Below are 24,576 nucleotides of genomic sequence, written 5' to 3'. Positions count from 1 at the left end.
GCAACTACAGGATTGGCTATGTTGTCACTGATGGAGGCAGCAACATGGTGAAGGCTGTAAGGGATGGCAGCTTTGTGGGTGTGCGCCGCTCAGCCCACCTTCTCCACCAGGTGGTAACTGACAGTTTTCGGTTGGTGGAGACCATTTCTGGTGGCGATGGAAGATTGTCCAAAGTGGTGGACTCTTGACGGAAGATGGCTGGCCACTTCCATCGGAGTGTGAGGGACAGCCACCTCCTCAGGGTGGAACAGAGGAAGGCAGGCCTTCCAGAACACTGTCTAAAACAGGATGTGGGGACTAGGTGGAATTCAACCCTAGCAATGCTGGAATGCATCCTTGAGCAGCAGAAGGCTCTCCATGCCATGGCCTGTGATCATAACATTGGCATAGAGAGATCTTTAGGCAGGGAGGACTGGGCCATAATTGGGCAGATTGTGGCAGTCCTCAAGCCTTTCCTCTCTGTCACAGAACACCTAAGCCGCGAGGATGCCAGCATTGGTCATGTGCTCCCACTCTTCAACCACCTTCAGAGCAAATTGGAGCAGTTCAAGTCGGCTGAGGAACCTTTGCCTGGTGGTGGCCCTCAACCTGATGTGTTGGCTCTGCTAAACACATTTCTGATGGAGTTGGGCAGGCGCACGCAGGAGTTGACCGCCTCTTGCCCAGAACTGATGCTGGCTGCCATGTGTGACCCTCGCATCAAGGGCAAAATGGCTGTGCAGTGTAGTGCTCTGACAATATGGCGAGACAGACTAATCGAGAGGGTGCGTCAGAGGGAAAGGCAGATGGTAAGTCTGGGAGAAGAGGAAGAGGAGGAAGAAGATATTGAAGACCCCCTCTCCCATGCATCATCTACATCTAGTGAAGTAAGCAGAGCTCCTGCCAGCGGAGCATCTTCTGTCTTGGCTGAGGCACTTGACACCCTAATGGGAACCTCCAACATAGTGCACCCCAAGAAACCCATATCCGCAAAGGAGGTTGTCATGTCCTATTTGTCAGCCCCACCAGTGCACCCCACCACAGATCCAATGTTTTTTTGGCAGGGGATGAGCGAGGAGTGGCCTGCCCTCACAGATATTACCAAGGAGCTACTGTCCTGCCCTCCGACAAGTGTCCAGAGTGAGCGGGTGTTTTCTGTGACGGGAAACATCCTGTCACCCCAAAGATCCCAGTTGTCCCCCCAGCTAATGGAGCAGTTAGCATTTTTGAAAATCAATTTGCCAAAGCTGGGGTACCCCTCCCTCACTCTGAACATTCCTTGAACTGACTGTCTGCAGCAGAGATGGCCATTTGGTCTTAGTAGTTGGTCCCTGTCCCTCCTCCACACAATCCCTCCCCTCGCTTCTCATCTACCCCTATTTGCTTGTGACATCATCTGGACGAGAAGAGAGTGCCCTTATGTGCCCTGATGTGCCCAATGTGCCCTGATGTTCCCCAATGTGTCCCAATGTGCTCCAATATGCCCTAATGTGCCCGATGTGCCCCAATGTGCTCCAATATGCCCTGATGTGCCCCAATGTGCTCCAATATGCCCTGATGTGCCCCGATGTGCCCTGATGTGCCCCAATGTGCTCCAATGTGCCCCAATGTGCCCTGATGTGCTCCAATGTGCCCTGATGTGCCCCAATGTGCCCTGATGTTCCCCAATGTGTCCCAATGTGCTCCAATATGCCCTGATGTGCCCCAATGTGCTCCAATATACCCTGATGTGCCCTGATGTGCCCCAATGTGCTCCAATATGCCTTGATGTGCCTCGATGTGCCCTGATGTGCCCCAATGTGCTCCAATATGCCCTGATGTGCCCCAATGTGCCCTGATGTGCTCCAATGTGCCCTGATGTGCTCCAATGTGCCCTGATGTGCCCCCACCATTCTTCTCATTTACACATATGACTGCTAGAACAGATAAAAAGACATTTAGGGAAATTGATCAAGTTTGAAGCGAACAGAATCTGGAACAGTTGCCCATGGCAACCAATCAGCTTCTCTTCATTTTGTTCCGTTAAGAATTGAAAATACAAGAGAGAAGCGGATTGTCTGCCATGCATCGCTGGTCCAGTTTTCGCCTGATCACCCCACACTGTTTGGGGTCACCGGGGATGTGCAGAGAGCACATGCTTGGTAACACCAAACAATTTCCAGTGACCCCGCATATCCCCGCTGACCCCGTACAGTGCGGGGTATAAAAACAAAAGCAGCTGTGCATGGCAGCCATGTGCTCATTATGAGGGGCTCCCACCATCCCTGTGCTGTGCTGACTTCCTCCTGGGGCTGTACCCCCGCTATGCTCAGTATGTCAGCACAGGAATGGTGGAAACCCCTCATAATGAGCACAGCAGAGGTACAGCCCCAGGAGGAAGTCAGCATAGCACAAGGATGATGGGAGCCCCTCATAATAAGCAAAATGACTGAGTCGTCAATGCGACGACAACTGATCCGAAATTCGTAAACAAAAGTTCGTATTGCGTACAAAATTCGAACGCATGGCAATTCGTATTTCGGATCCTCCCGAACGTACGAATTTGCGATTCGTACGAAACTAATCGCACATGTCTAGTATCTGTAAGGGTTAAAGAGATAGCAGCCCTTATGGGGTACACCATTTTGCTGTATCTGTGCGAATTGATGTTGTTTTTGTAAGTGGGGGTCCAAAAAAAAAAAAAAAGGTTAAAATGGACAAGAGAATTCTGTGGCTGGAGGGGTTTCATTACCATGTCAAGTCCAACAATGGATGCAATTGGATCAGTTAACTTTAGATGGAAGATGTTGTCAGCTGACAATTCCAAAGTTTCAGGCAGCCTTTTAGATAGTAATATTGTGATAATAGAGAAGTTCTACCATGACTAAGAAAGACAGCAAGCCTCAGCTGAGGAAAAGTCTTTGTCCTTGACAATAACTGGGCATGTGTCACCAGAAAACAAAAGCACCAAAGAAAATGTGTCTCTGTAATCCCAGAAAGATGTAATGTCTCAACATGCAGGTAGATAAAGCATTGAAGAAGGTGGATTGCCATAAATTCAGTTAATGGGGGCTTGCTGTCAACAAGTGACCGCTGACCTTGGATACAGCACAATATAACCTGGCCAGGTTTTTGTTTGTCTACCAAAATTTTGTTGATAAAGTGTCTGCAATCACTCCTAGCAACTGTGGATTTCAAGTTGAGTCAGCAGGGAAAAAGAATGTACAAGTGCCTGCTAATCTTTCCTCCTGTGGCTTTATTAGTGGAATGTCAGATCTGTGTAAAGAGAATTTGACAGTTTTGTTTCTACCCTAGCACTAACAAATATAGAACAAACCTCTGGCGGTGTATTTTAAGACTTTCTTAAGGGAGAAAAGTGCTGGGAATACTACATTAATCCATGGAGAGAATGACTTTCAAACTATTTGCTGTGACGTTGGAGTGATGCCACTAATGGGGCCACCTATGTGTTTTGAAAAAGCCTTTCATCTGTTAGTGCCCTGTGCAGTGGGAAAACAAATATTAACAATGAATCTAAACCTGATGTGATACTTGGTGATGTATAGACCTTTGCATGTATACCTGAGTCCTGTTAGCAAAGTGCTGATACAAATGCGACTAAGGCCCCTTTCACACGAACAGACCGTTCAGGTCCACCTGTCAGTTTTGTCGGCGAACCTGAACGGGTGCTCCGTGTTGGTCTATGGAGCGGCAGATGTCAGCGGTGACATGTCCGCTGACATCCGACCCAGTCTGATCTGCTAAAATCCGATGGATGGCCCTACGTTCGCATCCGTCCCTGGTGGATCAGATCGGATGAGATCTGATGAAAACAGGCACGCTGTCCATTTTCGTCTGATCTCGCCTTAGCAACCAGCGGTGCCCGACAAGCCCCTCCCCGCTCAGTGAGCAGAGAGGGACCTGTCATCCGCCGGCTCAGCGGAGATCAATGGAGAGATCTCCCACTGAGTTGGCAGACAGAGGCGGACTTCATGGCAGCGGATCCGCCTCAAGGGAATGAGACCTTTAAGAGAGTTTGCAGTTTGCTCTAGCAACAGTGTCACGTGAAAGAGAGGTATCCCTAGAAACCCCCAAGGGTTTTGGAGTGTCAGAGAGAGAGGCTTCTCTGCACTACTTTTGTGCTACCCTAGTGGGTGGGAGTGTTCTCTCAAAGGTAGAAAAAAAATTCATACATTAATTTAAGAACTGAGGGATCACAATATTAAAAATGGGGTAATGCAATCTACTATTGTGATGAACAGTGTGCCAGACCCTGGCCACCTTCCCTAACTTGCAACAAATAGCTGGTCAAACTCACACCATGCTGTCACTGATATACAACGATAACGCTCTCAGCCTCACCCTGCACAAATATTTTCCAGCTCGTGAGACCATAATCTTCCAGGCGACCAGTGATCTTCCAGGGATCAAATCAATCACTGCCACCGGATATTTTTATCGTAAAATATCAAAAGTTCACACTAACAATTAGCGATAAAAATTATGACTTAAAATAAACATCTGTAACACATGCTGTCACCACAGACAGGTATATCTAGAGATTTACCATATAGTAGCACTCTTCAAAGAAACAGTGATTCTTTAAGTCCTGTGTATTAGTGCATTAGAGACAATTTTAACACTTTTAAAAATATTGTTTAATAATAGAAAAGGTAAAATAGTGCAAATTAAATATTTACATACAAAGGGTATTTCAAAGGAAACAAAGAGACAATAATACAAAAGAAAAATACAAAGGGTTTAAGAATGAAAATGCTTAACAAATTCTGGTTTTCCAGGTTTGGCAAAGTCCCATCAATGAGCAAGATGGATCAGTGGCTCTGATAAGTCTTTGCTGATATTCCTTCTTTGATGGTAAAAGGAGAGCTCCAGACTGCTAATACAGCCCATTTTTTCTGGTCCTTGAGGAGGGTTTGGACAGAAATGATCTGACCAATAAGAAGATCTGAGGAGAAGTGCCCAGACCCTTAGAAAACGAATGCTTAATGTGGCTTAACTCTACATGATGTTTTATGCTACAACTTGTACTTGAACTTGAACAATTGTACTAGAATACCTTGATAAAAACTGTTAAAAGTGAAATAAATAAAATAGCATGCATTGACAATTCAATAAAGTAAAATAAAAAGTAAATAATTTTGTATGCAATTTATACACCTCTTCATAAAAGTTGATACATTGCCACCTTTAGCCATTAAATCTGCCGATTGGAAAGGGGGGGCACTGTATACATAACATAATAGGCCGCTTGGGTGAAATTGAATTCAAAGAGGGGGACTTTCCAATTGCAAGTAAGGTAAAGTCATTGTATACAATTATTGACCATTAAAGAGGGATGGAAACACTAAAATCATTTTTGGAACAGAATACAAGTATGGAAGAAAACAAGAGAACCTTAATTCTAAAATATGTAGAATTTATTTCCAAGAGAAGAAGTCGGTAAAGACAAAACATGTTGAGATGTGTATAAACATTAACAGGGGGTGAGTTTATGGATTCACTGTACATACAGCGGTCATGTGAATGATGTCATATGTGATATGCTAAGTTTCAAGAATTTGTCTGGTGAGCCTCATTTTATATGGAATAAAATGTAGTGTTTTGTATTTTATTACACAATTGGAAACATTTTTTACTTACATATCATTAGCCTATTATCACACTGAAAGCGGAATTTAGAAGGAGCGATGTTTGCTGAGGGGAAGCAAAATTGGTCTGCATGCTGTTATAAAGCGTTTATCTGAAATATGAGCTGCAATATGATCTGGTTAGTCACACTGGATTGGGGTGATTGGTTGTAGTTATTGAATGCACCATTGGTAATATACAGTAACTCACAAAAGTGAGTACACCCCACACATTCTTGTAAATATTTTATTATATCTTTGCATGTGACAACACTAAAGAAATTACACTTTCCTACAAATAAAAGTAGTAAAATAGTGAGTGTACAGCTTGTATAACAGTGTCAATTTGCAGTCCCCTCAAAATAACTCAACACACAGCCATTAGAATTGGAATACTGCCCTGCGAACCAGTCTCCGAAGGGAGGGGATCATGCTCTGTTTCAGTATGTCAAAGTACATGTTGGCAATCATGTTTCCCTCAATGAACTGTAGCTCCCCAGTGCCAGCAGCACTCATGCAGCCCCAGGCTATGACACTCCCACCACCATGCTTGACTGTAGCCAAGACACACTTGTCTTTGTACTTCTCACCTGGTTGCCGCCACACATGCTTGATACCATCTGAACCAAATACGTTTATTTTGGTCTCATCAGATCACAGGACATGGTTCCAGTAATCCATGTTCTTAGTCTGCTTGTCTTCAGCAAACTGTTTGCGGGCTTCCTTCTGGAACGACAGCCATGCAGACCAATTTGATGCAGAGTGAGGGGTATGATCTCGACACGGACAGGCTGAACCCCCACTTCTTCAACCTCTGCAGCAATGCTGGCAGCACTCATACGTCTATTTCCCAAAGACAACCTCTGGATATAACTCTGAACATGTGCACTCAACTTCTTTGGTCGACCATGACAAGGCCTGTTCTGAGAGGAACCTGTCCTGTTAAACCACTGTATGGTCTTGACCACCACGGTGCAGCTCTGTTTCAGGGTCTTGGCAATCTTCTTATTGCCTAGGCCACCTCAGAGCAACAATTCTTTTTTTCAGATCCTCAGAGAGTTCTTTCTCATGAGGTGCTATGTTGAACTTTCAGTGACCAGCATGAGTGAGAGCGATAACATTAAATTTAACACACCTGTTCCCCATTCACACTTGAGACATTGTAACACGAATGACTTACATGACATCAGGAAGAAAATGGCTATATGGGCTCAATTTGGACATTTTCACTTTTGTTACATAGTAGGTGGGGTTGAAAAAAGTCTATCAAGTCCCAACCTATGTATGTGATTATTTGTCAGTATTACATTGTATATCCTTTAGCTTTGTTGCCCTTCTTTGTGCTCACTCCATTTCCAGTAGACATGTGCACCGCCAATAAATTAGTTTTGTTTCGTTCCGTTGCGAAAATGTATTCGTATTTTGTGTCCGAAATTCAATTCAGATTCATACGAAATACGAATTTTCCTTAGGTTCGTAAACTTTTCGGAAAATAATGAATAATAACGAAAATTCGCTATGATGAATTTATTATTATGAGGGGCTCCCATCATCCCTGTGCTGTGCTGACTTCCTGGATTCTTAACCTTTAGGTTTGTTAACTTTTTGTAAAAATAATGAATGTTTGTTATGATAAATGTATCATTATGAGGGGTTCCCACTATCCCTGTGCTGTGCTGACTTCCTCTGATTGGTGAACAAAACACCAGTCACATTTCTGTTGTAATGGAATTTGGATCCGAAATTCCAAAACTCATTAACGAAATTTTGTATTTTGTATAAAACTCGTAAGCATAGAAATTCCCATAGGGTTCCCATCATCGCTGTGCTGAGTTCCCAGGTCTGTACACCTGCTGTGTTCATTATAAAGGGGTTCCAACCATCCCTGTGCTGAGTTCCCAGGTCTGTACCTCTGCTGTGTCCATTATGAGGGGTTCCAACCATCCCTGAGCTGAGTTCCCAGGTCTGTACATCTGCTGTGTCCATTATGAGGAGTTCCAACCATCCCTGTGCTGAGTTCCCGGGTCTGAGTGTAAACCCGCTGTGCCCATTATGAGGGGTTCCCACCATCCCTGTGCTGTGCTGACTTCCTGATTGGTGAACAAAACACCAGTCATGTTTCTGTTAATTTGGATCCGAAATTCTGAAATTCGTTAACGAAATTTCATATAAATTTTGTAAACATAGAAATTCCCTTAGGGTTCCCACCATCCCTGTGCTGAGTACCCAGGTCTGTACACCTGCTGTGCCCATTATGAAGGGTTCTAACAAAAAGGCCTGGGGAATGCCAAGGAAAAATCGAATTGACCTGCCTAACAGTACGTTAAAAACAGGGGTTTAGTCCGCACGCATTTGCAAACGCATGCGTAAGCCACAGAGCCTCGTCAAGGCCCCCTTCCATCTGTGGTCCTAAGACTAAAGTATGAGTGCCCCCACAGTGGAGGCACATGCATTCTAATGGATAGATGAGGGCAGGTGGACTGAACGGGAGCTCACCCCTTCTTAAAGGTACATGCAGCACACCAAACACCCAGCATGTAGCACAATGGCTGCAAAGGTGTTGGTGCCCTGCTGCACCAATACAAATATGATATGAAAAAACTCACCTCCGCCCTCATCTATAGCTGGCTATAGCAGTAAGTGGCATTGGAAGGCTAAATGAGGTAACAACAAGGCCAGGGGAATGCCCAGGAAAAATCCAACCACCAGCTCGCAGACAACCAAATTGACCTGCCTAACAGTACATTAAAAACAGGGGTTTAGTCCGCACGCATCAGCAATGCACCAACACCTTTGCAGCCATTGTGCTACATGCTGGGTGTTTGGTGTGATGCATGTACCTTTAAGAAGGGGTGGGCTCCCGTTCAGTCCACCTGACCTCATCTATCCATTAGAATGCATGTGCCTCCACTGTGGGGACACTCATACTTTAGTGTTAGGACCACAGATACAAGGGTGCCTCGACGAGGCTCTGTAGCTTACGCATGCATTTGCAAATGCGTGCGGACTAAACCCCTGTTTTTAACGTACTGTTAGGCAGGTTAATTTGGTTGTCTGCGAGCTGGTGGTAAGTAGGCTTGGATTGTTCCTGGGCATTCCCCAGGCCTTGTTGTTACCTGATTTAGCCTTCCAATGCCACTTACTGCTATAGCCAGCTATAGATGAGGGCGGTGGCGAGTTTTTTCATTATGAAGGGTTCTCACCATCCCTGTGCTGAGTTCCCGGGTCTGAGTATACACCTGCTGTGCCCATTATGAGGGGTTCCCACCATCCCTGTGCTGACTCCCTGGGGTTTTTTAACTTTTAGGTTCGTTAACTTTTTGTAACAATTACGAATTTTCGTTATGATGAATTTATCATTATGAGGGGTTCCCACCATCCCCGTGCTGTGCTGACTTCCTGGGGTTTTAACTTATAGGTTTGTTAACTTTTTGTATTTCGTACAGAATTCATATGCATAAAAATCTGTATTTCGGATTCGTACAAAACGAATCGCACATGTCTAATTTCCAGTACATCCTTCCTGAGGACTGGTGCCTAGAAGTGCACAGCATACTCTAGGTGTGGCCGGACCAGAGCCTTGTAGAGCCAGAAAATTATTAGGCTTGCACAATTCGTTTAGTAACGAATCGAAATTCGGCCGAATTTTGCATCTTTCGGACATTCGGATGCATCCGAATGTCCGAATAAAAAAATAAAGAATAACAACGAATACGAAAGAAATATAACAAATGAATTCAAATTAATTTGACATGATTCGGTAATTCTTTAACCACTTGACCACTGGGCACTTAAACACCCTTAATAACCAGACCAATTTTCAGCTTTTGGTGCTCTCACATTTTGAATGACAATTACTCTGTCATGCAACACTGTACCCATATGAAATTTTTGTTCTTTTTTTCACACAAATAGAGCTTTCTTTTGGTGGTATTTAATCACCTCTCGTTTTTTTATTTTTTGTGCTATAAAAGAAAAAAGACCGAAAATTCTGTAAAAAAAATAATTTTTCTTCGTTTCTGTTATAAAATTTAGCAGATTAGTCATTTTTCTTCATAAATTTTGGCCAAAATTTATACCACTACATGTCTTTGGTAAAAATAAGTACAAATTGGTGGATATTATTTGGTCTTTGTGAAAGTTATAGAGTCCACAAGCTATGGTGCCAATATCTGAAAATTGATCACACCTGAAGTACTGATGGCCTATTTCAATTCTTGAGACCCTAACATGCCATAAAATTACAAGTACCCCCCAAATGACCCCTTTTTGGAAAGAAGACATTCCAAGGTATTTAGTAAGAGGCATGATTTTTTGAAGTTGTAATTTTTTCCCACAATTCTTTGCAAAATCAAGATTTTTTTCCTTTTTTTTTCTCCACAAAATTGTCATATTATCAGTTTATTTCTCACACACAGCATATGCATACCACAAATTACACCCCAAAACACATTCTGTTATTACTCCCGAGTACGGCGATACCACATGTGTGAGACTTTTACACAGCGTGGCCACATACAGAGGCCCAACATGCAGGGAGCGCCATCAGGCGTTCTGGAGCACCCAGGACAATTCTGACATTTCTCTCCTACATGTAAAAATCATCATTTATTTGCTAGAAAATTACATAGAACCCCAAAACATTATATTTTTTTTAGCAAAGACCCTAGAGAATACAATGGTGGTCGTTGCAAATTTTTATCTTACACAGTATTTGCGCAGCAATTTTTCGAACGCATTTTTTTTGGGGGAAAAACAGTTTTGTGCTTAAAAAAAACAAAACAGTAAAGTTAGCCCGATTTTTGCATAAAGTGAAAGATGAAGTTATGCTGATTAAATAGATATCAAACATTTCACTCTTTAAAATTGCACATGCCCATGGAATGGAGCCAAACGTCGTTACTTAAAAATCCCCATAGGCGACGCTTTAAATTTTTTTTACTGGTTACATGTTTTGAGTTACAGAGGAGTTCTAGGGCTAGAATTATTGCTCTCGCTCTAAAGTTCACGGCGATACCTCACATGTGTGGTTTGAACACCGTTTTCATATGTGGGCGGGGCTTACGTATGCGTTCGTTTCTGCATGCGAGCACATGGGGACAGGGGCGCTTTAAATTATTATTTTTTTTATTGTTCATTTTACTTTATTTATTTTAGTTTGAAATTTTTTCCCCAAAAATACATTTTTGATCACTTTTATTCCTATTACAAGGAATGTAAACATCCCTTGTAATAGGAATATGGCATGACAGGTCCTCTTTACAGTGAGATCTGGGGGTCAATAAGACCCCCCACTCACCTCTAGGCTGGGAAGCCTGAAATAAAAAATAAAACAAAATAAAAAAGATTCTGGCTTTGATCGTATTGGCGAGTTGGTAGAAGCACCGGAAGGTGGTGGGGGACGTCTATGGCTGGGTATTGCAGGGTATCACCGAGTATGCCTGGGTATCTCCGAGTATGGCTGGGTATCTCCGTGTATGGCTGGGTATTGCAGGGTATCTCCAAGTATGGCTGGGTATGGCAATTTATGGCAGGGTATTGCAGAGTATTGGCGGGGTATTGCAGATTATTGGCGGGGTATTGCAGAGTATTGGCGGGTATTGCAGAGTATTGGCGGGGTATTGCAGAGTATTGGCGGGTATTGCAGAGTATTTGCGGGTATTGCAGAGTATTGGCTAGTATTGGAGAGTATTGGCGGGTATTGGAGAGTATTGGCGGGTATTGGCGGGTATTGCAGAGTATCGGTGGGTATTGCAGAGTATTGGGGGGTATTGCAGAGTATTGGGGGGTATTGCAGAGTATTGGTGGTTATTGCAGAGTATTAGCTGGTATTACAGAGTATTGCCAGGGTATGGAGGGGTTAAATTCGGTGAGCAGCGATGTGGGCACTGCAGATGCAGCCCACAGCGCTGCTGACACTGATCTCTTTCCCCTCCACTGTACCAATCGGTACAGAGAGGGGGAGGTCGGAACCGGCGTCATAACATGACGCCGGTTTGTTTACAAGTGATCACTCCATCATTTGACGGAGCGATCCCATGGTAAGCAGCCGCGATGAGCGGCCGTTTACCGTGATCCGTGATGCGCCGGGTCCACTGGACCCGGCGGTCACGGATGCTCTCGTGTGCGCACCCCAGAATTCTGGGAGGCCGTTAATTAACGGCCTCTCAGAGTTAAACAACCGCCCTGAAGCCGTTAATCGGCTATGGGCGGTTGTTAAGTGGTTAAAGATCTAATGAAACAAAAGGTCAGCTCAAAATAAATCTTATAGTCCAATCAGCTAATTAATTTTGTAATAATTACTGCCAAAGTGCATTCCTGAGAACTGAGTTAGAAGGGTGTTGTATTGTATTTGAGCCGAGGAGAAGAGATGTTGTCATTGTGTGTGTTAAAAGATTCAATAAACAAACGACTTTCCAAACTATGAATCATTATCAGGAATGTCTATACATACATAAATAGTGAATTTCAACGAATACGAACAAATGAATTCGACACTCTACAAATAATAACGATTTATCCGAAAATGTATTAACGTAACCTTATCGAATATAACAGAACGAAATAATGTATTTTACGAATGCCTACGAACCGAAACTAAACGAAATTTTTCCTCTGGAATTAACCACCTCCCGCCCGCCCTATAGCCGAATGACGGCCTTAGAGCAGGTGGGTTCCTTCGCCTGGCTGTCCCTGGATGGCCTTCTGTTTACTTCCGCAATGCGCGCCGCCGGGGGCGCGCATCGCGGAAGTTTTGTATTCGCTGTGTCTCCCGGAGACAGGCAAATACAGATCGCCGTGAACGGCCAATCGAAGCGGCCGTTCACAGCGCGATTGCAGCTGCCAATGGGAGATGATCTCATATGTAGACAGTGTGTGAGGAGGGAGAGCGATCTGTAAGTCAGCCCCAGTGCCATCTGTCAGCCCCAGTGCCAGTGCCATCTGTCAGCCCCAGTGCCAGTGCCATCTGTCAGCCCCAGTGCCATCTGCCAGTAGTGCCAGTGCTGCCAGTGCCACCTGCCAGCGCCAGTGCCAGCGCCAGTGCCACCTGCCAGCGCCAGTGCCACCTGCCAGCGCCAGTGCCTGCCGTCAGCCCCAGTGCCGTCAGCCCCAGTGCCGCCAGTGCCGCCAGTGCCACCTGCCAGTGCCAGTGCCACCTGCCAGTGCCACCTGCCAGCGCCAGTGCCACCTGCCAGCGCCAGTGCCATCCGTCAGCCCCAGTGCCGTCAGCCCCAGTGCCGCCAGTGCCGCCAGTGCCAGTGCCACCTGCCAGCACCAGTGCCACCTGCCAGCGCCACCTGCCAGCACCAGTGCCATCCGTCAGCCCCAGTGCCGTCAGCCCCAGTGCCGTCAGTGCCGCCACTACCAGTGCCACCTGCCAGCGCGAGTGCCACCTGCCAGTGCCAGTGCCATCTGTCAGCCCCAGTGCCATCAGCCCCAGTGCCGTCAGCCCCAGTGCCGCCAGTGCCGCCCCAGTGCCATCAGCCCCAGTGCCGTCAGCCCCAGTGCCGCCAGTGCCGCCAGTGCCAGTGCCGCCAGTGCCACCTGCCCGTGCCACCTGCCAGTGCCACCTGCCAGCACCAGTGCCACCAGTGCCGCCAGTGCCAGTGCCGCCAGTGCCACCTGCCAGTGCCACCTGACACCTGCCAGTGCCACCTGCCAGCACCAGTGCCACCTGCCAGCGCCAGTGCCATCCGTCAGCCCCAGTGCCGCCAGCCCCAGTGCCGCCAGTGCCACGTGCCAGTGCCACCTGCCAGTGCCAGTGCCACCTGCCAGTGCCAGTGCCACCTGCCAGCCCCAGTGTCACCTGCCAGCCCCAGTGCCGTCAGCCCCAGTGCCGCCAGTGCCAGTGCCACCTGCCAGTGCCACCTGCCAGCACCAGTGCCACCTGCCAGCACCAGTGCCATCTGCCAGCCGCAGTGCCATCTGCCAGCCCCATTTGCCAGAGCAATTAGCCAGAGCAAATAGCCAGCACCATCTGCCAGTGCCATCTGCCAGTGCCAGCCCCAGTTCCATCTGTCAGCAACATCTGCCAGCGACATCTGCCAGCAACATCTGTCAGCCCCATCTGTCAGCTCCATCTGTCAGCCCCATCTGCCTCCAGTGCCATCTGCCTCCAGTGCCATCTGCCTCCAGTGCCATCTGTCAGTGCCACGTGTCGTCAGTGCCACGTGTTGTCAGTGCCACGTGGGGTCACTTTGTGGGCATTTCCATTGTCCTGGTGCTCCAGGGCCTTCAAAACTGTGTACATGCTATGTGTTGGAAATATCTTATAAATGGACAACTTTGCTTAAAAAAAATGCGTTTTAATTTTTTTTCTACATTTTCCCAAAACTTCTGGAAAAAAAATGAACCATTCAAACAACTCATTATGCCTCATAGATTATACGTTGGGGTGTTAGCTTTCCAAAATGGGGTCACTTTGTGGGCATTTCCATTGTTCTGGTGCTCCAGGGCCTTCAAAAATGTAATAGGTGGTTGAGAAATGAAATGTGTAATTTATGCTCCTAGAACGCCTGATGGTGCTATTTCAATATTGGGCCTCTGTATGTGGCCAGGCTGTGTAAAAGTCTCACACATTTGGTATCGTAATACTCAGAAGGAGTAGCAGAACGTATTTTGGGGTGTCATTTGTGGTATACACATGCCATGTGAGAGAAATAACCTATTACATTGAAAATTTTGTGAGAAAAAAAAAAAATCTTCATTTTGCAAAGAATTGTGGGAAAAAGATGACAACATCAAAAACCTCACCATGCATCTTAGTAAATACCTTGGAATGTCTACTTTCAAAAAAGGGGTCATTTGGGGGGTATTTGTACTTTCCTGACTTGTTCGGGTCGCAAGAAATGAGATAGGCCACCAGTAAATCAGGTGTGATCAGTTTTGTGCGATTCGCACCACAGCTTGTAGACTCTCTAACTTTCACAAAGACCAAATAATATCCACTAATTTGGGTTATTTTTACCAAAGATATGTAGCAGTATAAATTGTGGCCAAAATTTATGAAAAAAAAATTATAATTTGCAAAATTTTATCACAGAAACAAAGAAATATGCGTTTTTTTTTCAAAATTTTCGGTCTTTTTTCATTTATAGCGTAAAAAATAAAAACCCCAGAGGTGATCAAATACCACCAAAAGAAAGCTCTATTTGTGGGAAAAAAAGGACACAAAATTAATTTGAGTACAGTGTTGCATGACTGAGTAATTGTCATTCAAAGTGTGAGAGCACCAAAAGCTGAAAATTGGTCTGGTCAGGAAGGGTGTTTAAGTGCCCAGTAAGCAAGTGGTTAATCCCCTTTTTAATGCATGTCAATATTATGTTTGCTTTGTTAGCAGCAGCTTGGCATTGCATGCCATTGCTGAGCCTATCATCTACTAGGACCCCCAGGTCCTTTTCCATCCTAGATTCCCCCAGAGCTTCTCCCCCCAGTGTAGAGCTTGCATTCATATTTGTGCCACCCAAATGCATTATTTTAAATTTTTCTACATTGAACCTCATTTGCCATGTAGTTGCCCACCCCATTAATTTATTCAGATCTTTTTGCAAGGTTTCCACATCCTGCGGAGAAGTTATTGCCCTGCTCCGCTTAATATTGTCTGCAAATACAGAGATTGAAATGCTTACCCCATCCTCAAAGTCATTTATGAACAAATTAAACAGGATTGTTGCGGGCACAGAACCCTGGGGGACCCCACTACCCACCCCTGACCATTCTGAGTACTCCCCATTTATCACCACCCTCTGAACTCAACCTTGTAGCCAGTTTTCAATCCATGTACTCACCCTATGGTCCATGACAATGGACCTTATTTTATACAGTAAATGTTTATGGGGAACTGTGCCAAATGCTTTTGCAAAATCCACATATACCACGTCTATGGGCCTTCCTTTCTCTAGATAGCAACCTAATAAGGTTAACTCTAGAAGGTTAATAGATTGGTTTGGCAAGAACGATTCTTCATGAATCCATGCTGATTACTGCTAATGATACCATTCTCATTACTAAAATCTTGTATTTAGTCCTTTATCATCCCCTCCAAGAGTTTACATACTATTATGATGTTATACTAACTGGTCTGTAATTCCCAGGGATGTATTTTGGGCCCTTTTCAAATATTGGTGCTACATTGGCTTTTCTCCAATCAGCTGAAAAAAGGTGACTGGTAGGAACTGCCCAAAACAGGGTCTGCCACATCCCAAAAGCAAATAGAAATGAAACTCCCCTAAAGGTGGGAGTTTAACGGCACTACTACAACACATATATAGCAAAAATAACTTGAATGTATTATACAAAGTAGAAAATACATACAGTGCCTACAAGTAGTATTCAACCCCCTTTACACATTCGGAATTAACTTGGCATTGTGACATTTGGACTGTAGATCAGCCTGGAAGTGTGAAATGCACTGCAGCAAAAAAGAATGTTATTTCTTTGTTTAATTTTTTTTTAAATAGTGAAAAGTTTATTCAGAGGGTCAATTATTATTCAACCCCTCAATTCAACAGAATTCTGTTTGGTTCCCCTAAAGTATTAAGAAGTAGTTCAGGCACAAAGAACAATGAGCTTCACATGTTTGGATTAATTATCTGTTTTTCCAGCCTTTTCTTACTATTTAAGACCCTCCCCAAACTTGTGAACAGCACTCATACATGGTCAACATGGGAAGGACAAAGGAGCATTCCAAGGCCATCAGAGACAAGATCGTGGAGGGTCACAAGGCTGGCAAGGGGTACAAAACCCTTTCCAAGGAGTTGGGCCTACCTGTCTCCACTGTTGGGAACATCATCCGGAAGTGGAAGGCTTATGGAACTACTGTTAGCCTTCCACGGGCTGGACAGCCTTTGAAAGTTTCCTCCCGTGCCGAGGCCAGGCTTGTCCGAAGAGTCAAGGCTAACCCAAGGACAACAAGGAAGGAGCTCCGGGAAGATCTCATGGCAGTGGGGACATTGGTTTCAGTCAATACCATAAGTAACGTACTCCACCGCAATGGTCTCCGTTCCAGACGAGCCCGTAAGGTACCTTTACTTTCAAAGCGTCATGTCAAGGCTCGTCTACAGTTTGCTCATGATCACTTGGAGGACTCTGAGACAGACTAGTTCAAGGTTCTCTGGTCTGATGAGACCAAGATCGAGATCTTTGGTGCCAACCACACACGTGACGTTTGGAGACTGGGTGGCACTGCATACGACCCAAAGAATACCATCCCTACAGTCAAGCATGGTGGTGGCAGCATCATGCTGTGGGGTTGCTTCTCAGCCAAGGGGCCTGGCCATCTGGTCCGCATCCATGGGAAGATGGATAGCACGGCCTACCTGGAGATTTTGGCCAAGAACTTCCGCTCCTCCATCAAGGACCTTAAGATGGGTCGTCATTTCATCTTCCAACAAGACAACGACCCAAAGCACACAGCCAAGAAAACCAAGGCCCGGTTCAAGAGGGAAAAAATCAAGGTGTTGCAGTGGCCTAGTCAGTCTCCTGACCTTAACCCAATTGAAAACTTGTGGAAGGAGCTCAAGATTAAAGTCCACATGAGACACCCAAAGAACCTAGATAACTTGGAGAAGATCTGCATGGAGGAGTGGGCCAAGATAACTCCAGAGACCTGTGCCGGCCTGATCAGGTCTTATAAAAGACGATTATTAGCTGTAATTGCAAACAAGGGTTATTCCACAAAATATTAAACCTAGGGGTTGAATAATAATTGACCCAAACTTTTATGTTTAAAATTTATTAAAATTTAACTGAGCAACATAACTTTTTGGTTTGTAAGATTTATGCATCTGTTAATAAATCCTGCTCTTGTTTAAAGTTTGAAGGCTCTAACTTATTTGCATCTTATCAAACCTGCTAAATCTGCAGGGGGTTGAATACTACTTGTAGTCACTGTATATAATACAAATTTACGGATGCATAATATGCAGACAGAGAGAAGTGAACAAGACAAGATACAGCTGCCTGAACCCAATGATGTTTCAGAGAAAAGTTGTATTCTCCTTCATCAGGGGTTGTTCACAGGAAGTAGACTATCTCCCAGGGTTAAGCGAAGCCATGCTACCACATCATGTGTCTCCTGCTCAGCTGGTACCATTCCAGTCAGTAAAAGTTAGGAACACTACTTGATTGAGTTCCCTAAGTACCCTCGGGTGTAAGCCATCTGGTCCCGTGATTTATTAATGTTAAGTTTCCCAAGTCTAATTTTAATACTGTCCTCTGTTAACCATGGAGGTGCTTCCTGTGATGTGTCATGAGGATAAACACTGCAGTTTTGGTTACTGAAGCCCCTTGATTCTGTCACAGTCTGTCAGGGCTGGCTTAGCCCTTTCTCCTCTGGGCTGCCCGCTCAGCTGTCGGCTAATTGCCAGCTCTCTTCTCTTTCCACAGTTACCAGCTGTTCCCGATGATGCTTGTCTGACCTGCCTATTTAAAGCCTTCCAGCTCACTCTTTCCTTTGCCTTCGCGTTGGTCACATCAAGGAACCATCTCCTGCTGTTTGTTTCAAGACTGGCTTGCTGACATCCCTCCTGGCTTTTTATCCTGCTTGCAGTTGCTCTCCTTGGATCCCTGACTTCTGGACTGGCTGATTACCCAATCTGGTTTATGAACTTTGGACTGGCTGACTACCCAATCTGGCTACTGGACTCTGGCTATGCTTGACTACGCTTTTTTCTATTTACCTTTTTATTTTTATTAATAAACAAGTGTGATTTGATTGTACTTCTGTCTCAGTCTGTTTCATGGTTCCTGTCACAGTCCCTACCGTGCCAAGCAGATGGCCAGGCATGGTTGCACCCCAAGTGGCTCAAGGAGGTTTTGAACCCATGACTGCCTGTTTAGTGCTCCTATTACTTTGCCTCTGAGCCACACCTCAGTTCCTTTTAGCCTCCTTTACAGCTATTCCTAGTTCTGTATGAAGTACTGAGGGTGATACTCTGATTGTACCTGTCACTCCTGGTTCAGCTGAGTCAGTTTATCCAATCAGCTGGGTATAAAACACTGCCTCTCTCTGAGGGCTTTGTCAGTTCATTGTCTCTTGTTTCCTGTTTCCCCAAAGGTTCCTGTATTCCTTTATTCCTGTATTCCTGTGTTCTAGTTAAAGTGTTCCAAGACTGACTCCGCCTTCTGATCCTGGCTCTGCTTATCATTTATTCTGTCTTCTGGAATCCTTGACTACAGCTTTACCTCAATTATCCTTTAGCAAATTCCTGTCAAGCCCCTGTGCACAGATTCACAGCCCAGGTAGCTTATTACCCTGTTGCCGTGGGCTGTGTATATTTGCAAGGGTGAGCATGCATCTCTGCATCATGGACACCAACATTGGTAAGCCCTTACAGATTCCCTCGTTAAGACTGAGGAGAAGAATAAATTCAATACCTTCACCATATTTTGTGTTTTATGACGTGTTTGGAGCACTTTTGGCAGCTGGACCTTAGTAGATGGCAATTGAAATGTGGTAAACCTAGAGAGGGAACACCTCCTTAAAGGTGCTTTTTTCAGCTTTGTCTGGTGAGTTTAACCCCCTTGGGGAGACGTGCTACACGTGGTGAAAACCTACGAAAATCTGGTGGATGGTATACTAATAGCACTTGGAATAAACACCGATATCACCTTGCAATGCTGATTAAACCACTATTGTCACCTTTCCTGCACATTAAGGACTTTTATCAACTCTATATGGCTCTATCTCGGACTTTGCTTACAGCGCTTTTTTAGTACTGAAATTTTCAGTAATTGGATTTTTGTATTACTTGTTACATATATATATATATATATATATATATATATATATATATATATATATATATATATATATATATATATATATATATATATATATATAAATTACTTATTTGATTATATGTTTTTTACAGTGATGCTTGTGATTTGAGCACTATATTGTTTGATTACTTTAAAATGTTTGTCTAAAGAAGGGTTAAAGTAGCAGAAGTAATTTTTTTTGGAACATTTTTTTTTCACATTATATTTGACCTTTTTTACTATCTGAAGGAGACAGGGTTACATATATTGTTGATCTATTTTATTACTTTTCTTGTTATCATTAACAAATTGATCCTTGGTTATCATTAACAAAATGATCCTTGGTTCTGCTTTCTCTAAAAGGATTGGTACTGGGAGGTAGGTAGGGGGTGGAAACAAGGGACAGTGGGGTGAGCACCTGCACCTATTCTCTGAGAAAAAACAAGCCCTGGTTATATAGATAACTGCATAGCAAAATTGCAAGGTCCAGAAGAATCCTTAAAATAGTTTACACATAAATAGCACAGGCTGAGATTTTTAAATGGTTTTAGTAGTGCATACAGTCAAGAAGTGGTTAACTTCATAGAGTTAAAAATTGAGATAAGAGAAACAAAAGTCACAACCAAGACCTATAATAAATAATAAATCCACTGACTATAATGGTCTGCTGAGAGCAGAGAGGTGTCATGATACGTGGAGTAATAATATCCCAAAGGGACAGTTTTTAGACTCAGACATAAATGTACTGAACTAGAATATTTTATAGAGCAGAGTCAAGAAATGCCAGTGTTATAGATTATTACATCTGAAACAGACTCCACAATATACCAAAATGCATATTAACATCATGATGTTTCAAGAAATTGCTTTTTGCTCTGCCTTTTAATGATTATTATATATTGTACAGAACAAAAAAACACAGTAAAAGCAAGGTATAATAACCCCAACTTTAACCAATTTAATGAAAAAGGTTATAACAAGAAAATAGCAAAAGGTGTTGAGATATGCTGAAGAAAAGATATCAATTATTAAAAGGGGAGGAAAAGAGAACAAAGATGAGAGCATTAACATTCCTTTTATCACTGATTTGGGGAAATTAAGGGTTAATCATTTTCTAGGCAATTGTCACATTTAAAAAAAAAAAGATTTAACACAATTGTCTGCCTTTTTATATAGGAGAAAAAAAATGATTAAGGGTCACATTATAAAAAGCTTTATTAGGGATAAAAAAAAATCCAAACATTTATTTGGCAATAAGTGTTTCTTCTGCTGCAAGAAATGTGGTACTTTCCACAATAGCCACAAGGATAAAAAATTGGTGGCTAATTTTCTTTCCAAAACCACATGGAAGGAATATGAAATCGATCACTGTATTACATGTGATTTGCAAAGAGTAAGTATCTTTTGGAATTTTAAGTGAAAAACTCTGTGCCACGCTATAACAAAAAAAAGAACAACGATAAATAACTGCTGCTCCCCGCAAAGAGTAATAAACTCCTAATGGCATGTGAAAAAATATAGATATAGGGGGCGCTATAATTGGGTGATAATCATTAACTGATTCCCATAATAAACAATAAAAATCATACAAAAATCATATAGGAAAGTGTAAATTATAAAAACGTGCACCTATACACATAAAAGATGTATAATGTCCCAACCAAGTGACAGATATAACATAAAACCAAATCAGTGAGGAAATAATAGTGAACAGATATTTTCATATAAGTATATAGAAAAATAATATAGAAAAAAAGTCAATCTTCCAAATATAACGGTGTCTTCCAACAGAGATTTGTGATCCTTCATCAAACTTAGGAAAACATGAACAACCAGACGTGATATGGATAAGTGATATGCTTACCAGAGCAAATTGACTTCTTTCCTAGGAAAGATAGTCAAACAAGGTTTTTGCAATATAGTGCCTGCTCACATTAGATGGAGTAGAAATCTGTGAAAACCTTCCTCCTCAATGGCAAAGACAGGATATACAAAAAAAGCAAAGAACGTCCATAGCATGGCAAATGGCTCCTTAACATTTAAAAGTGCCTCACCCGGCACTGGGGCTGTTGGCTTATCGAATAGGAATGATGTATGGAGTCACCTCCGTTCCCACCTCCGTGGATGGCTTGTGTTCCACTGGCTCACATCGACAACCAACCAGACCGGATGTTGCGTAGGCAGAAAAGAACGTGACCAGGTACCGCCTCAACGTACGCTTCGTTGCTTTACATCTTCAGGAAGCGTCTTTTGGAATACTGTAAAAACAGAAACAGAGGGCACAACAGCCTTGTACATTACCTCTATAAATCTTTTAATGGAAGAAATAACACAGATATATACTCACAAACAGCATATGATATCAAGTCAATCAATATCCACAGTGTCCCGCATCACCTAGTCCACTGCTCCATTTTCAACATGGGGAAGACGTGCCAAATGGCCAACACATTTAGAGGGGAGTCCCCTCTTTCTCAGAACGCTCTGAACATATCAAAATAAAAAATGGCTGCTACAACACCACATACAACTTAAAAGGCATCTCTCAAGCATGTAATGTAAAGGATTGGCATTTTTCCAGTGCTTGTCTTGTTTTTGAGGGAGTCTATTTTACATTTTCACAGGCCTTACTCTGAAGAAGCCTTTCTGCATGTAGAAGTTAAATCTCTTTTCCTCCAGACATAATACGTGTCCTCTGTAATGACCTTAACCACTTCAGCCCCAGAAGATTTTGCTGCTCAATGACCAGGCCATTTTTTGCGATATGGAACAGCGTCATTTTTTAGTGGAGTGTAGTGTAATGGAGGCACTGATGCACAAAATCAATATAAGGTGGTGGATGGTGGAAATTGTCACCAGGATTTTATAAGACTTATTTTTACAACACTTGTGGACTTTCTTGATTTTATAATCATTCTGGTTTTGGTGATTCATATTTTGTTTTCACGTTTTTATTATTTAGTGCAATTCTATATATTTTTATATGCTAAATCTCCTCTGCCACACAGATTTTGCTTAACAAAAAAGTTCAGTTTTGTACTCACTATGCTAAAAAGCTTTTCCCATGTGTATGCTTTGTCTACCACATATTTTTGACATTTTTACAAGATTGTCTAAGGGAGAGGAGAAACACTTTTACTTACCTGATCCTTTGCTCAGAGGAGCAGCAGAGGATCAGCAAAGTAAGGCTGACTATAGACAATTCAAATCTCGGCTGGTTCATCGGGAATGTAGCAAGTTGATCGATCAACCAACTTGGGTACAACCAGCCTGCCGGATTCACTTGTGACTATCGCAAGTGGCTGTTATAGCAGCTAGCACTAATCGCTGTCTTCTCCCGAATAAGACAGCTTCCCCCCGCTGGGAGATGACAATTTATCAGAAGGAGGGATTCCCCTGTCAACACTGTCTATGTTGATGGGGGAATCATGCAAATTTTTTTCCTGCAACCTTTGATTTCAGGAAAGAAATTTGCTCCATATATGGCTGGCCTTAATATTCTTTTATTGTTCCCCTATACCTAAATGAGCGATTAAAACTAGCAGTGTGGACGCAGTCCCACTGCAAGGGATAATTTTAGTTGCCTGGAATTGGGCTTTAAAGATTTCACAACAAACCAATGAAATTGAAACTATTGTAACCAATACTTAGGTTTTCATGTTTTTTTTTTTTTTTTACAAATAACTAAACACATTTCTGTGAAATTTGTGGATTATTTTATATAAATCACTAAAATCCAATATAAAACAGTTTTAGTTCCAAGCTGTAACATACAAACTGGAAAGGCCAAATGACATGAATATTTATGTAAAGCAAAAAACAGAGTTTATTCTAGACCAGGCATGTCTAAAGTACGGCCCGCGGGCCAGTTGCGGCCCGCGGTCTGGTTTTGAACGGCCCGCCTGCTCTTTCTCAATTTATTGTGCTGCGGGATCAGGGCTGTCAGATCAGCCGATCCCTGGCACTGTGAGAAGCTCCGTGAGCTTCAAAAGTGAAAGTAAAGTGCAGAGGATTGTGCTGTGCTCTCTGCTTCCCCCTACAGTGCAGTACCCGGCTGAATGAGGAAGCTGCAAAGGTACTGTACTACAAGCTAGATTCGTGTTAAAAAGGCCTTTATTCATGTGTGTGTATGTATGTATGTATGTGTATGCATGTGTCTGTATTTGTGTGCATGTATGTCTGTATGTGCACATGTGTCTGTGTGTGTGCACATGTGTCTGTATGTGTGTGTGTGCACATGTGTCTGTGTGAGTGCACATGTGTCTGTGTGAGTGCACATGTGTCTGTATGTGTGTGTGCACATGTGTCTGTATGTGTGTGTGCACATGTGTCTGTGCACATGTGTCTGTATGTGTGTGTGCACATGTGTCTGTATGTGTGTGTGCACATGTGTCGGTATGTGTGTGTGCACATGTGTCGGTATGTGTGTGTGTGTGTGCACATGTGTCGGTATGTGTGTGTGTGCACATGTGTCTGTATGTGTGTGTGTGTGTGTGCGCACATGTGTCTGTATGTGTGTGTGTGCGCACATGTGTCTGTATGTGTGTGTGTGCACATGTGTCTGTATGTGTGTGTGTGCACGTCTGTATGTGTGTGTGTGCACGTCTGTATGTGTGTGTGCACGTCTGTATGTGTGTGTGCACATGTGTCTGTATGTGTGTGTGTGCACATGTGTCTGTATGTGTGTGCGTGTGCACATGTGTCTGTATGTGTGTGTGTGTGTGCACATGTGTCTGTATGTGTGTGTGTGTGCACATGTGTCTGTATGTGTGTGTGTGTGTGCACATGTGTCTGTATGTGTGTGTGTGCACATGTGTCTGTATGTGTGTGTGTGCGCGTGTGCGCACATGTGTCTGTGTGTGTTTTTTTTATTTTATTATTGCACTGCACCAAAAGCACCCTACATTTTCCAATGTGTGGGGTACCATTAAGAATTAACGGTGCCCCCTAAAGTGCAGAGCATTCGTCTGTGTGTTGGGAACGAGTGCGACAAAGGCAAGAGAATTCTTGTTGGGCCGTGTATTAGCGCTCGGATGGACACACTTAGACCGAATTTTCAATGGTTCAAAGAATGTCCGGCAAAATGGTCGGCCCTCAGGCATGTTCACTTCATCAAATCCGGCCCACTTTGAAAAAAGTTTGGACACCCCTGTTCTAGACATTTTGGCAAATGACAAATGCTTTGGGAATTATGTTTACTTCTTTGATT

Source organism: Lithobates pipiens, unplaced genomic scaffold, assembly GCF_037356315.1.
Source record: "Lithobates pipiens isolate NorthernLeopardFrog02 unplaced genomic scaffold, aLitPip1_a1.2 Scaffold_13, whole genome shotgun sequence".
Classification (NCBI taxonomy): Eukaryota; Metazoa; Chordata; class Amphibia; order Anura; family Ranidae; genus Lithobates; species Lithobates pipiens.
The sequence above is the reverse complement of the archived record's forward strand: the minus strand, read 5'-3'. Positions refer to the sequence as shown.